Here is a 12,895-nt window from a genome sequence, read left to right on the forward strand (position 1 = left end):
TCATGTTTTTTTAATAAAGCATTTTATTTTTTAATATTAAAAAAAGAATATTTTTTTGTTTTAGAAAGAGCAAGGCTATAGAATCTGCCTTGCTCCCTTTCTCTTTAAGTTGAAACTCCTCTACTTGCTTAAAATAATCAGCTTTATTATTAGAAGAATTTTAAAACATATTTCATCTCCAAGGAGAAGTCACACCAGTTCAAAGCTGAGAAAGAGAAAAACAAACAAACAAAAAAACCCAAAAAACCAAAAAACAAAACAAAAACAGCAGACAGCAGAAAGCACCAGTGTGCTGTTGTACTCATAGAAACAAGTACCTGCGATGAGGTAGCCTTAGGCAAAAATTTTAGGTGGGTCCAAAGTACAATGCTTTGAATCCTTCTTTCTAGAGCTGCAGAAAAAAAAGATAAACTAATCAAAGTTTTTAAAAGAACTATCAACTTTTATGTAATTTTACTGCTTCTGGTAGTGCCAACAAAGGTCATGTAAATATTGGCAAACATAAAGTTATTGGAAATACGGTCATCATTGGGGAGCCTGAGTGGTTCAGTTGTTAAGCATCTGCCTCAGTCGTTAAGCCTCTGCCTTCAGCTCAGGTCATGATCCCAGGGTCCTGGGATGGAGCCTAAGCTGGGCTCCTTGCTGAGCAGGAGGCCTGCTTCTCCCTCTTCCACTCCCCCTGCTTGTGTTCCCTCTCTTACTGCCTTTCTCGCTGTCAAATAAATAAATAAAATCTAAAAAAAAAAAAAAAAAAAAGAAATATAGTTAACATTATTGAGCTGAGGGAAGGGATATTTTGATTATTTAAATTTATATTTTTCTAAAAGCATTTAATGTATAAGATTTATAAATATCCATAATTATTCCTCTTTAAAATTGTAACTCCAGACTTATGGAAAGTTTGAATAACAACCCAAGGGGTGTTACATCATGTGTGTTGCATCAGTATATTATGTTAAGAAGGAAAACAAAAACAAAACAAAACAAACAAAAAAACCCCTTTGCTTCAAAGCGGAGGAATTCAAGTCTACCTAATCTCTGAAGACTAATTATTATCTATATCTATCTATCTATCTATCTATCTATCTAATTATTTTTATTAACATATAATGTATTATTAGCCCCAGGGGTACAGGTCTGTGACTCGTCAGGCTTACACACTTCACAGCATTCACCATAGCACATACCCTCCCCAATGTCCAATACCAAACCACCCTCTCCCTACTCCCCTCCCTACACCTCCTGCAACCCTGCAACCCCCCTGCAACCCTCAGTTTGTTTTGTGAGATTAAGAGTCCCTTATGGTTTGTCTCCCTCCCAGTCAAGCTGAGTCAGGCCTCTACATGCCCCTTAATTCTTTAAAAGTTTGAAACAAGGAAGAACAATGGTGGTGATTCTGAGCTTATACAGGTTTTTACATTTTCTAAGGCTCTGATTATTAATTAATACGGAAATGAACCTACCATCTCTTCTGGGCAGAGCAATGTACATTTAATTATACTAATATTCATCAAAAAGTAAAGTAATCCTTGTATCCACTTTGGGCAGAGGGTACTTCATAAACTTCTAGTGATTTGAAGCAGGTTAAGTGAATAGTGATTGAGGAACTTGAAACCATTTTATTATCTGTATTAATTTATTGGGAAAAAGGTTTATTGCATTTGATTCCGAACTGACAGAAGGATAAACTGCTTGTTTAGTATATCTTATACTAAAATTGAAGCTTATCCAATTATCTGGTCTAAGTTGTGTTGGTCACTAATTCTCACTGGAACAGAGAAGTTGAGATGGCATTCTGTATCTGAACAACAATTTAGATGAAATAAAGTGTAACATTAATAAATAGTCTATTCCTATAGTCTTTGCAGACCTTACTTTGTTCTAGCTTCATGACAAACTGAGGAGATAGGTCATTGGTGCAGATGAAACTGTTCAGGCTTAATTCATTTAGAAAGGTCTTTTCCCCAGATGCCGTCTTAATGGAAATTTATAGCAATTGGATTTCTTACTAGTAAAGCTCTTCCAAGGATTTTTGTATTTTCCTGGAACTGTAGAAAGAGAGTAAGTTGAACATAAGCCATTGACATATGTGATGCTTTTCTCACTTCTCTGCTTCCCCAGTTAGATTCTGAAATTTTCTGTCAGAGCCTGAGTTCATTCATATTTGTATTCCCAGGACCTAGTGGTGTTAGCAGCGATGTAGGCACCCAATAGATGTGTCTTCAATGAATGAGCAAATCTGGAGCTGACCAGTAGTCCTTCCTTGTTTTCCAATAAAACCTAATGAAGCACAGTCTGCACTAGGCATTCTCACAATACGCGGCACTCAGTTCTGTTCTGGCTCATGTCACACTGTATTATATGTGTCTGTGTTCTTGATGGCCTCCAGCCCCGACTCCAAGCTAGTGTAAAGTTCTGAGGGAGAGGACACAACTATATCCACCTAAGAACTCCTGGTCCTACACAGCCTCTGAAGCACCGTGAGCAGGCACTCAGTAAATACCCACAGAAGGAGGATGTGATTGGGAAGTCTTTGTGTCTTTCTCACTTACATCCTGGTGAGGAGGGGGCTTATAATAAAAGCATATAAAGGAGACACAAGATAGGTTAACATAATAACATATGAATGTTTTGAAATTAATAGTAATGCATTTTTTAAAAAGATTTTATTATTTGACAGAGAGAGGGAGAAAGAGAGATCACAAGTAGGCAGAGAGGCAGGCAGAGAGAGAGTGGGAGGCAGGCTCCCTGCTGAGCAGAGACCCTGATGCGGGGCTCAATCCCAGGACCCTGAGACTGTGACCTGAGCCAAAGGCAGAGGCTTTAACCCACTGAGCCACCAGGCACCCTGATAGTAATGCATTTTTTAAAAGAGTCTTTGTTTTTTCATGTGTCTGATAGCCATCATCACTAGCCATCAGGGAGATTCAAATTAAAACCACATTGAGATATCACGTTACACCAGTTAGAATGGCCAAAATTAACAAGACAGGAAACAACGTGTGTTGGAGGGGATGTGGAGAAAGGGGAACCCTCTTACACTGTTGGTGGGAATGCAAGTTGGTGCAGCCTCTTTGGAGAACATTGTGGAGATTCCTCAAGAAATTAAAAATAGAACTTCCCTATGACCCTGCAATTGCACTACTGGGTATTTACCCTAAAGATACAGATGTAGTGAAAAGAAGGGCCATCTGTACCCCAATGTTCATAGCAGCAATGGCCACGGTCGCCAAACTGTGGAAAGAGCCAAGATGCCCTTCAACGGACGAATGGATAAGGAAGATGTGGTCCATATACACTATGGAGTATTATGCCTCCATCAGAAAGGATGAATACCCAACTTTTGTAGCAACATGGACGGGACTGGAAGAGATTATGCTGAGTGAAATAAGTCAAGCAGAGAGAGTCAGTTATCATATTGTTTCACTTATTTGTGGAGCATAACAAATAGCATGGAGGACAAGGGGAGATGGAGAGGAGAAGGGAGTTGAGGGAAATTGGAAGGGGAGGTGAACCATGAGAGACTATGGACTCTGAAAAACAATCTGAGGGTTTTGAAGGGGCGGGTGGGGGAGATTGGGGGAGCCAGGTGGTGGGTATTAGAGAGGGCACGGATTGCATGGAGCACTGGGTGTGGGGCAAAAATAATGAATACTGTTACGCTGAAATTAAAAAATAAAATAAAATTTAAAAAAAAGTCTTTGTTTTAGATCTGCTATTCTGATGAAAAAACCCAAGTCCTTTCCAGGAAGGACAGAGACTGTCAATTGTGAATGGTTTCTCCCAGGACACAGCTAGGAGGACTGGGTTCCTCCCCTAAACCGGCTCACGCTGCCGGGATGAGATGGAGCTGGACTCACTGGAAGCAGATCCGGGTTAGAAATGATCAAGGGAAGACTGGAGGCCGTTGAAGAGAAAGCAGAAAGCAGGGTGATCAGAGACTAAGGGCTCCCAGACTTCCAGGGAACACAGGCATGGGGTGACCCAACGACGTGTGTGGAGGAGGTGACAAATAGAGCTTTGCTTCACCTCTGCCCTCAGTCTTGTGATGACTAAAAGAAAGACCACTTTCTTCTTCAATAGCGCATGCTCCACAATGATTCATGTTGTCTATGAATAGTCAAGTTTTTATATTTTTTCCCTTGTAGTTCAGAATATTCCACAGATGTATTTAGGACATGAGAGATGTCACCTCATGAGAGCAGTCTTAAAAAGCCAGATCCCAGGAGCAAAGCCACAGGGTCCCCAAATTGCCTCAGACACACAGAAAGAGCACCAGGTTCTGGGAAGTTCAGCTGGCGTGTCACACTGAAGTAGGTTTTCCTGAGACTCGCGGGGACACAGACAATCCCACAGGAGACACAGCTGGGCCACCACGAAGACCAGCAGCACAGAAATATCTGCTGCTGAAACTGGATTGAAAATCCCCACTTTGCCTTCTTCAGATCCAATGTGCTATGGAAACCAAGAATTAGAGATCCCTTGCCTTTTTATTTGGGTGAACATGGTCTTGATTTTCCTCTACAGGATCCCAAGGGCCTAAAAGCACAAGGCCCATTTTTTCTTTCTTTTGTTTTATCATCTCGCCCTGCTGTGGGCAACCTATGCTCAGAAGCGGGGCCCTGGGTCCTGTCTCAGAGACTTCCCACCAGCACTGCAGGCATCAGGGACCCTCTTCCCAACCCCCAGTGCCTGAGCATGCTTCTCAGATGTGGACCAACTGTCAGGCACTCCCTGGCCTTCTCCAGTCTTTAGGAAAAATGACCCCATCCAGCTGGACATTAGTGCATGCTTGTACACCCGTATACTCCTGTATGTTCACAGGTTTACGTAATGTGCACGTATGGGGGAGTCTGGGGTAGGAATGTGAGCTGGTAGAGCATTATGGGTGTTGAGAGTCAGCGTTGGGGTTGGCATTAGGAAGTAGGGAAATGGTGTGTACCCACCTATACTCACACATAATCACACACGGACACATCAGAAAAACGACTTGTTTTGGAGGTGGATATTATAAATTTCAACCTACTTCTGGCTTAATTAGACACTTAATTCTTGGAATGAGTTTACCAGACTAACTTCACTTCTGTGAGGCTCTGGTTTTTTATCTGTGGGAATGAGGACAGTCAACTCGACTTTTCAGGGTTACGTGGTATGTGCACTTGATGCCACGGATGACAAATGAATAAACGTGAGTAAAACTCATAGTCTCAGCCCATTGGGAGTCCAGGAAAGGTGACTTCTCCTGATCCCTAGAAATTTTACAGAAGAATTTGTGAGTCAGGAGTGTCTCTCCCTGCCCTTGACTGTCACAGTGCTTATTAGTCTGTCTGGGGACAGGGAGTACTACTGTCTGACTGTAGCAGGGAGGAGAAAGTCGTTTAGTTAACGCACACACACACTACCAGAGCCGGCTCTTAAATAAGCCTACATGAAAGATGGCAGATCACCCTGCACTTTGCCGTCCAGCCCTCGGGATCCCAAACAGCTCTCTCCTCGAGGAAGAAGACTTATTTGTACTACGTTATTTGCGTGTTTGTTTATTGGTAGCTCCCCTAAAAGGCACCAGAGCTTGCAAGTTCTTATTTTGTTTTACTTCATTTTACGAAAAATTATAAACATACGTGAGAGAAGAACACGCGGTATAAAGAATTCCGATCACCCACGTGTCCTCGGCTTAGAACATCACCAACGGAGAGCCAAACGGTTTTCCTCCTTACCTCCCCACACCCTCATGCTTGCTGGGTATCTTTTCTACAATTCTACTGATGCATAACTTACATATCACCAGCTGGGCGCTGTTGAGGTGTACAATTCAATGATTCTTTTTAAAATATATTGAGTCATGCTACCATCACCACAGTGCAATTTTAGAATATTTCCATCACCCCGAAAGTTTACCATGCCCACCTGCCATCACACTCTGACTCCAACCCCAGCCCCAGGAAATCACTTCCCTTCTGCCTCCCTAGAAGTGTCTCTTATGATTATGTCATATCGGTGGAATTAAACAATACTTATACTTGTGTTTCTCATTACTTACATGTAGCTTCCTATCTCTGAGGTTCATCCATGTGGTAGTGTGTATCAGTAATTTCCTCTGATTGCTGATAACATTGTACTGAGTGGCTGTACCACATCTTGTTTATTCATTCACCAATTGATAGACACTAGGCATGTTTTTGGATTTTCCCTATTATGTGCTATGCTGTTCTGGACATGCTTGTGCTAGTCTCTGGGTGGACACATGTGTCCATTTGCCCTACTTAGATAATCAGGAGTTTTGTCTCTGGATCATTGGCAAGTTTGTGTTTGACTTTTCAATGAGACTGATGACTATTTCTGGTTGGTGGCACCATTTTACCTTCCCACCAGCAAGACATGAGGGCTTCAATTTCTCCACATCCTTGCCAGTGCTTTCTCTTTTCTTTCCCTCCTCCCCCTCCCTTCTCCATCTCCTTCTTCCTTTTCTACTGTGACCATTTTATTGACTATAAGTGGTATCTCATTGTGGTTTTGCTTTTTTTTCCCTAAAGACCAATAATGTCAAGCATCTTCTCATGCAGATTAGCCATGTGTACACCTTACTTAGTAAAAATATCTATGCAAATGTTATCCTTAGGCAAGCACCCATTGTCTTGATTACTTTAAATATGTTTGTAGTAAGTTTTTAAACCAGTTTTGTAATCTCTCCAGCTTCCTTTCCAAAATGTTTTCCCCTTTTCTCTGTGTCTTTACATTCACTACTTGCTTCTTAGTGAGGTTCCTGCCACATGTCTTTGTGCCCCCATTCTTCATCTAGGCATAGTATCTCTTGGTGGCAGGACAAGATGGAGGCAGGTAGGGTCATACTATGGAATGGGTCTAGTTTGAGGATTAGATACAATTCATAATGTCATCTTCTGATATAATTTTTGAGAAACTGATTTTGAAGCCAAATTTGAGATCAAGAGCATGAACCCTCTTGGAGAACCCACTCTTATGAGGCTAAGTAAAGGTAAACTAAGTAAAATATTTTTTAAAATGGATATAAATGCCTTTATTTTGAGGAAGAAAGTCAGAGTGCACTCTAGGAAAGGGACTCCCGTTAAAACAAGTACATAAAGCATAAACTTGATACCGTGTGATCTTGGACCTTAACGTCATGGGAAGGAGGTCTTATTCGGGGTGAGACTTCTTCCCTTTTCCTCCTGAAATAAATCTGGTTTTAAAAATCTATTTATTAATCTTATATTATATTTGCTATTTATTAGGTGAGTAGTACTCTACTAGGCCATGTCCAAACCATTTTATTTTTATGGAAATATCTAACTTTATAAGGACAATGTTTGTATAATTGGGGGGGGGGATAGTTATTTTGGCCTGTGAATTGAGAAACCACTAATAACAAATGGAGACTTGCAGAAAAAGAAACCAAATGAAACTGAAATTAGAGGTCAAGAGTAGGGAAATAAAATGGAACAGAATGTTCACAAAATTTCACAGCGGCCTATCCAGGTACAAGTCATGGCTAAACTAGCCATTTAATAAATCTAGCTGTATGGAGGGAGTAGATGCACTACCAAACTTTACCTTTACTGTGTCATTTATAAACAAATTTGTTGGCATGCAAATTATAACTTGTCCTGAAAACTTCTTCTACTAATTAAAGCTTGCAGAAGCTTGGGAAGGACTAAATAATTAGCACGATGCTGGCAAGATTCTTAGGTAAGTGAAGTATTACCAAGTTAGATGTCGAGATTAGGAAAAATGAACTACTTGAAAATGCATTTTTAGTTTTTGAGCTCTCTTTACTTCTGAAATATGTTCTGAGGAACCTGACGCAAGGGTGAGACCTTGCTGAAGGTCCAGGAGCCTGTTGGGTGCACAACACAGGCAAGCAGCTCCTCTCATGCTTTAGTCTAAGCTCCAAATGGGCCATTTTGGTTCCTTGTACAGCTCAGCCAATTGGTACTGACAGTGTAGGTCTCCTCTCTTCTGTCCCTCACGTTGGTTACATGGCAGAGTGTAGAGAAAGGGTATGGGGTCTAGAGTGAACAGTGCTGGAAACATACTCTATCTTTGCACATGAGCTTTGTGATGTTGGGGAAATGGCTTTCTTGCTTTTCTGAAGGTGTTTATTCACCAATAGATTGGAGGTCATTATAGGCATTGTATAATTCAATGTGATAAATTAAAGATGATAGTGACCCTTGACCTTCAAAAATTTATTCCTCTTCATAAGTTTAGTTTGGACATCATATACTAAAAAGGTCACATAATCATACACTTAGTAAGGAATAGAAGGAATGTCATGAAATAAAATCGTGTTGAAGAAAGAAGTTTGGGATGTGTAGGGATCTTCAGCTTAAAAACCAAATAATAACAGTATAAAATGGTAGAAATGGAACAGATTTAGCTCACTTTATCCCAGAAAGTGAAATAATTACAAATGGTACTCTGATATAAAATATGCAGCTTTTTAAGCAAATTACTAATAATTGTAATTCAGATGACTTTCACTATCTGACTCCTTTTCATGTGCACAGGGTGGAAAGGGTTTCAATTAGTGGTGTTGTAAAAGGGATTTTTGCCTGTGGGATAGAAGTTGTTAAACAATAACAAATAATAATAATGATGATGATAATGATAGTTCAGCATAGATTCAAATGCATTTTAACTTTGTATTCTCCAGCATCTGGAAGTTCCTGCTACATAGTAGATATTCAACAAATAACCTGTTCAGTTGTGTTCTCAGCCTTCTCCTCTGTCATGTTTAGGACAACCCCCATGACCTACTGTCTTCCTATTCAAGCAAACCCAACACAGACTCACACACACTGGCAGTTCTCCTAGAGAAAATGGGGTTTAGTTTGACAAAGTAACTCATGTGTTACTATAGGAAAGTGTGTAACATTAGCTTGCACTAGGAGGGAAAATTTTGTCCTTGAGGCATAAGATCACATTTATTTGTGTATTGTGTACATTTGTGTATGTGTCTATCTACAATGCACAGAATCAAGTTTTCAATGATGGAAGGACTATGACATCTTCATCTAATAGATGGAGGTATTTCATCTTTGCAGTGATGAACTGCATTTAATTTAAAATAGTTTGAAGAACACAGGGTATGCTGTTTTTAAAAGATTTTACTTATTTATTTGAGAGGGAGCACAAGCCAAGATGAGGAGTAGCAGAGGGAGAGGGAGAAGCAGAATCTCTACAGAGCAGGGAGCCTGACATGGGACTTGATCCTAGGGCCCTGGGCTCATGACTAGAGCCAAAGGAAGAAGCTTAGCCAGCTGAGCCGCCCAGGCGACCCCATGAGGTAGGCTTTAGTCACTTTCCACCTGCGAAAAGAGGCTCAGAAGGAGACTGGTAGGAGAAGAGCTGAGGGCCATCCACAGAATGAATAAGCTGTTTGGAACCACGCAGTGGACTATAATCATCACTACGTTCTCACACCACCAAAATATTTACGATTGTCAAAGCTTAATGTGCATTATTTGATGTATAGAAAACATTCCCATGTCGTTCTGGTAAATGCTAGATGAATGTTATCTACATAAGCTCAGAGACCACTGATGGGAGTGGAAACTGGTGACAACGCAGATGCACCCAGGCAGTAAGAGAGCACCAGGAGTGATCTCAGTCCCTGAGGCGCATCCCTGCACTTGCAGGTGCCATGAGCACCAGAGTATCTCAGGCTGCTCATGATTGTCAATACAGACAGAAGAAAGTGCAGCGCAGACAAATTCTGAGACAGAAATTCCAAGGTTGGCCCCAAAGGAGAGTAAGCGGCCGGAGTTTGAGTGTGTCCAACGAGTTAGTCTCACATGCTGTGAGCCTCCAACATGAATAATGAGTGCGGGCAGCAGCAATGTGGTTTGGAGGCTGAAAGGGAGTGAGAACAACTACCCCAAGGCCCATGGAAGCAGCATGACGTAAAGGCCATGCCGACAAAGGGTGGGACGCATTTGAGGGTTGGGGTTGATGTAAGGTCAACTTTGGAGGTGCCCCCATAGTCAGCTTTGCAGGTCCACAAGACACAGCCTGTTTCATGCCCATTGTCCTCAGCAGGTAGTGTCACTGCTGTTGTCTGCTCTTTTGGTTTTGGTCACTTACCTTGTGTGACTTGGTGCTGAGAAGGCTTGGGGGTTGTACGTTCTTCGGAAATATTTTGTTAGGCTACATGTTTTCTTGCTGGTCATTTCTTTCTGTATAATATTCAGAAAATATGAGAATATGTCATTTTAGACACTTTGCTCGCTGGAAGCTGCTGAGGGTTTATGCCTGTCCCCCACCTCCCGTGTACCCAGAGATGTGTGGTGGAGGTTGTACATCAGCCTTTGGCATTTTCATGAGGTCATATGATTGTTGAAGCCCTAATATTGAGGTTCTTGTGTGTAACTATTTTTTCAAATGGAATCACCTGGTAAGATTTTTGTTGAAATAATTGATCCTTGACATGTCCTTAAATTTGAGTTTTTGTAGGTTATATAAAGTAGGACAAATTTATATCACTAAATGTTAACCTGTCAATAATTTGCAAGATACTTTTGTATAAAATTATCCTTTGTAATGTCCATTTTAAGTGTATACTCAAGGAAAGAGAAAATCAGTCCATTGGTATCTAGCTTCACATTACTAATCTAGATAAAATGGCATATAAATACTGACTACAGTTCTACAAACAAACTTCTAGGTGGGTTTTTATCTATGTTTTGAAGTGACTTTGGTAGATCTGCTTTTTGCATTAAGACGAATTATAAGGTAAACTTAATCATTGCAAGCATTGAAAAAATTGCCAAACTGACAGCTAAGAGCTGCGGCAGAGATGACTGAAGACTCAGTCATGCTGCTCCCTCCCATGTCTACCCATTGGCCATGTGCTTTATACGGGTACTTGGTCTTCCCTGCATTGGGCCATTTTATTTATTTTTTAAGACAGCCAGCCTGGAAACAGGGATACTGCGCTGTGTTGGGGGTGAAAGTCTGAGTGGCTGGTAAGGGAGGGTGGCAAGGAAACGTTTACATAAACCTGGAATTCCGTTCTGGAGACAAGACAACCAAGACCAGCACTAGGAAAAAATAAACAACAACAACAACAAAACTAGGTTGTGTGACTTGGAGGGAGCTCAACACTCACAGTTGTGTTGCAGACCCCTGGAAGGATGAGGGTGAATGGGAATGTGGTCCTTTATCCTCGGGAGCGACTAGGATTTGGAAGTAGAAAGAAAAAGAGAGGAAGTGCATATCAATTTCTTATGTGTATCACTAGATGGTTCTTGTTTTCTTCCTGGTTGGAGTGTGGCTGATCAAATAGATTGAGTCCTTAAACCATGGTACTGAATCATTATTGAAATTGAAATTTTAAATGTATCAAACATATCAATTATATTAGGATTAACATAGTCATTTTTGTTACAGCTGAGAGTGGAACCATAAATCTTTCTGAATTCAAATGATTTCCTTCTGATTAATGTACCAGGAATTCTGTGTAGTTGATGTGTTCACCTATAGCATTAATTGAAGCAAGAAAAAGTAGGAAGAATAACTTCTTGCATTTTTTATTATGAATGTCACTTCAATAAGTCACTGATGCAGAAGAGGGGAAACCGCGGTAAAATTACTGTCAGTTACACCATGCCCGTGAGTTTCCAGTGTATGGAATAAAGTTTCTTGCTGTTTCCCTTCAGGAATTCATTCTCAGGGAAATCACCCTGGATTAAATTCCTACTGAACTGACATCAGGCCTGTGGGGGAAGGGGTCTGGGCCAGATTGTGTAGTAAAAGGATTCTTGGTTTTATAGGGTCCCAATCCTTCTTTGATGACACCTCCATTCACTCCAGCCCCCACCTAGGGAGGAACCCTCATTTTTAAAACATGCTCTCAGATGAGGAGCTAATTAAAAAGAGTTAATCATTTAAAGAAATTGCAGGGTGTTTTAAAAACAGCCTGGAAAGCTTGTGTCAGAGGATAAGGGCATATTCACAAAACATTCTTCAGTGTCTTCAGAGAAAATTGGAGACTGCCAAAGAACTGGTTTTCTTGAAATGACAGAAAATGAACTAAACTTTATATGGATCATAGAATGGGTTCTCAAAGGCTCAGGCTCAATGCAAAAAAATTCTGGATACCAGTAGTTCAGGATTATTGAGAAGGTGGAGTCAGGGAAATAAGGGTGGATTTAGTTATTTTTTAAACTTTCATTTTACAGGAGTCTGATTCAGACTGAGTGACTAGAAAACATTTTAAAAGCCTTAGTATACTATGAACAGTGTCCCGATGTCCACACCTTGCAGAAGGCTGTCTTCTTAGATCGCATCCAACAGCCCCTCCCCATCGTGCATCATGTCCTCTGTGTCGTGAACTTCTTCACCGTTTGAGCCCCACCCCCACTCCACTAACACACCTACCATCCTGCCCCCACTTCTGGGATGTCTCACTTCACCCAAGGCATCACCACTCTCTGAGATTTCCAGTATTAAAAATAAATAAATTACACTAATTAAGACTACATTTGTGTCAATACTATTTCCCCCCTGGGGAATTTTAAAAATAATTCAGAAAACACTCTTCTCAGGCACTTGTTACTTCCTATATGTCGTCTAGGTAGAAACAAGCACCAATTGGTCATCACAGAGAGCTCACAATCTAGTCAGGAGATAAAAATACCTGAAATGTGAATAATCATTCATCATTTTGGAGAATTATTTACATTTGGGGAGCTTTCATAGTGCTTTCAGAAAGACAGCAGTATGTTGGCTGGATGACTGAAGGGGAAGATCCTGAACTCACCGCCAAATTCCAGCAGATAATAGGGGCAGGTAATGACTGACCATGTTTATCATGACTATTCATGATGAGAGAGAACTTGAGGATGGAACCCAGTAAGGGAAGGGTAAGGGAAGAGCC

This window comes from Lutra lutra, chromosome 9 (assembly GCF_902655055.1).
Source record: "Lutra lutra chromosome 9, mLutLut1.2, whole genome shotgun sequence".
Taxonomy (NCBI): domain Eukaryota; kingdom Metazoa; phylum Chordata; class Mammalia; order Carnivora; family Mustelidae; genus Lutra; species Lutra lutra.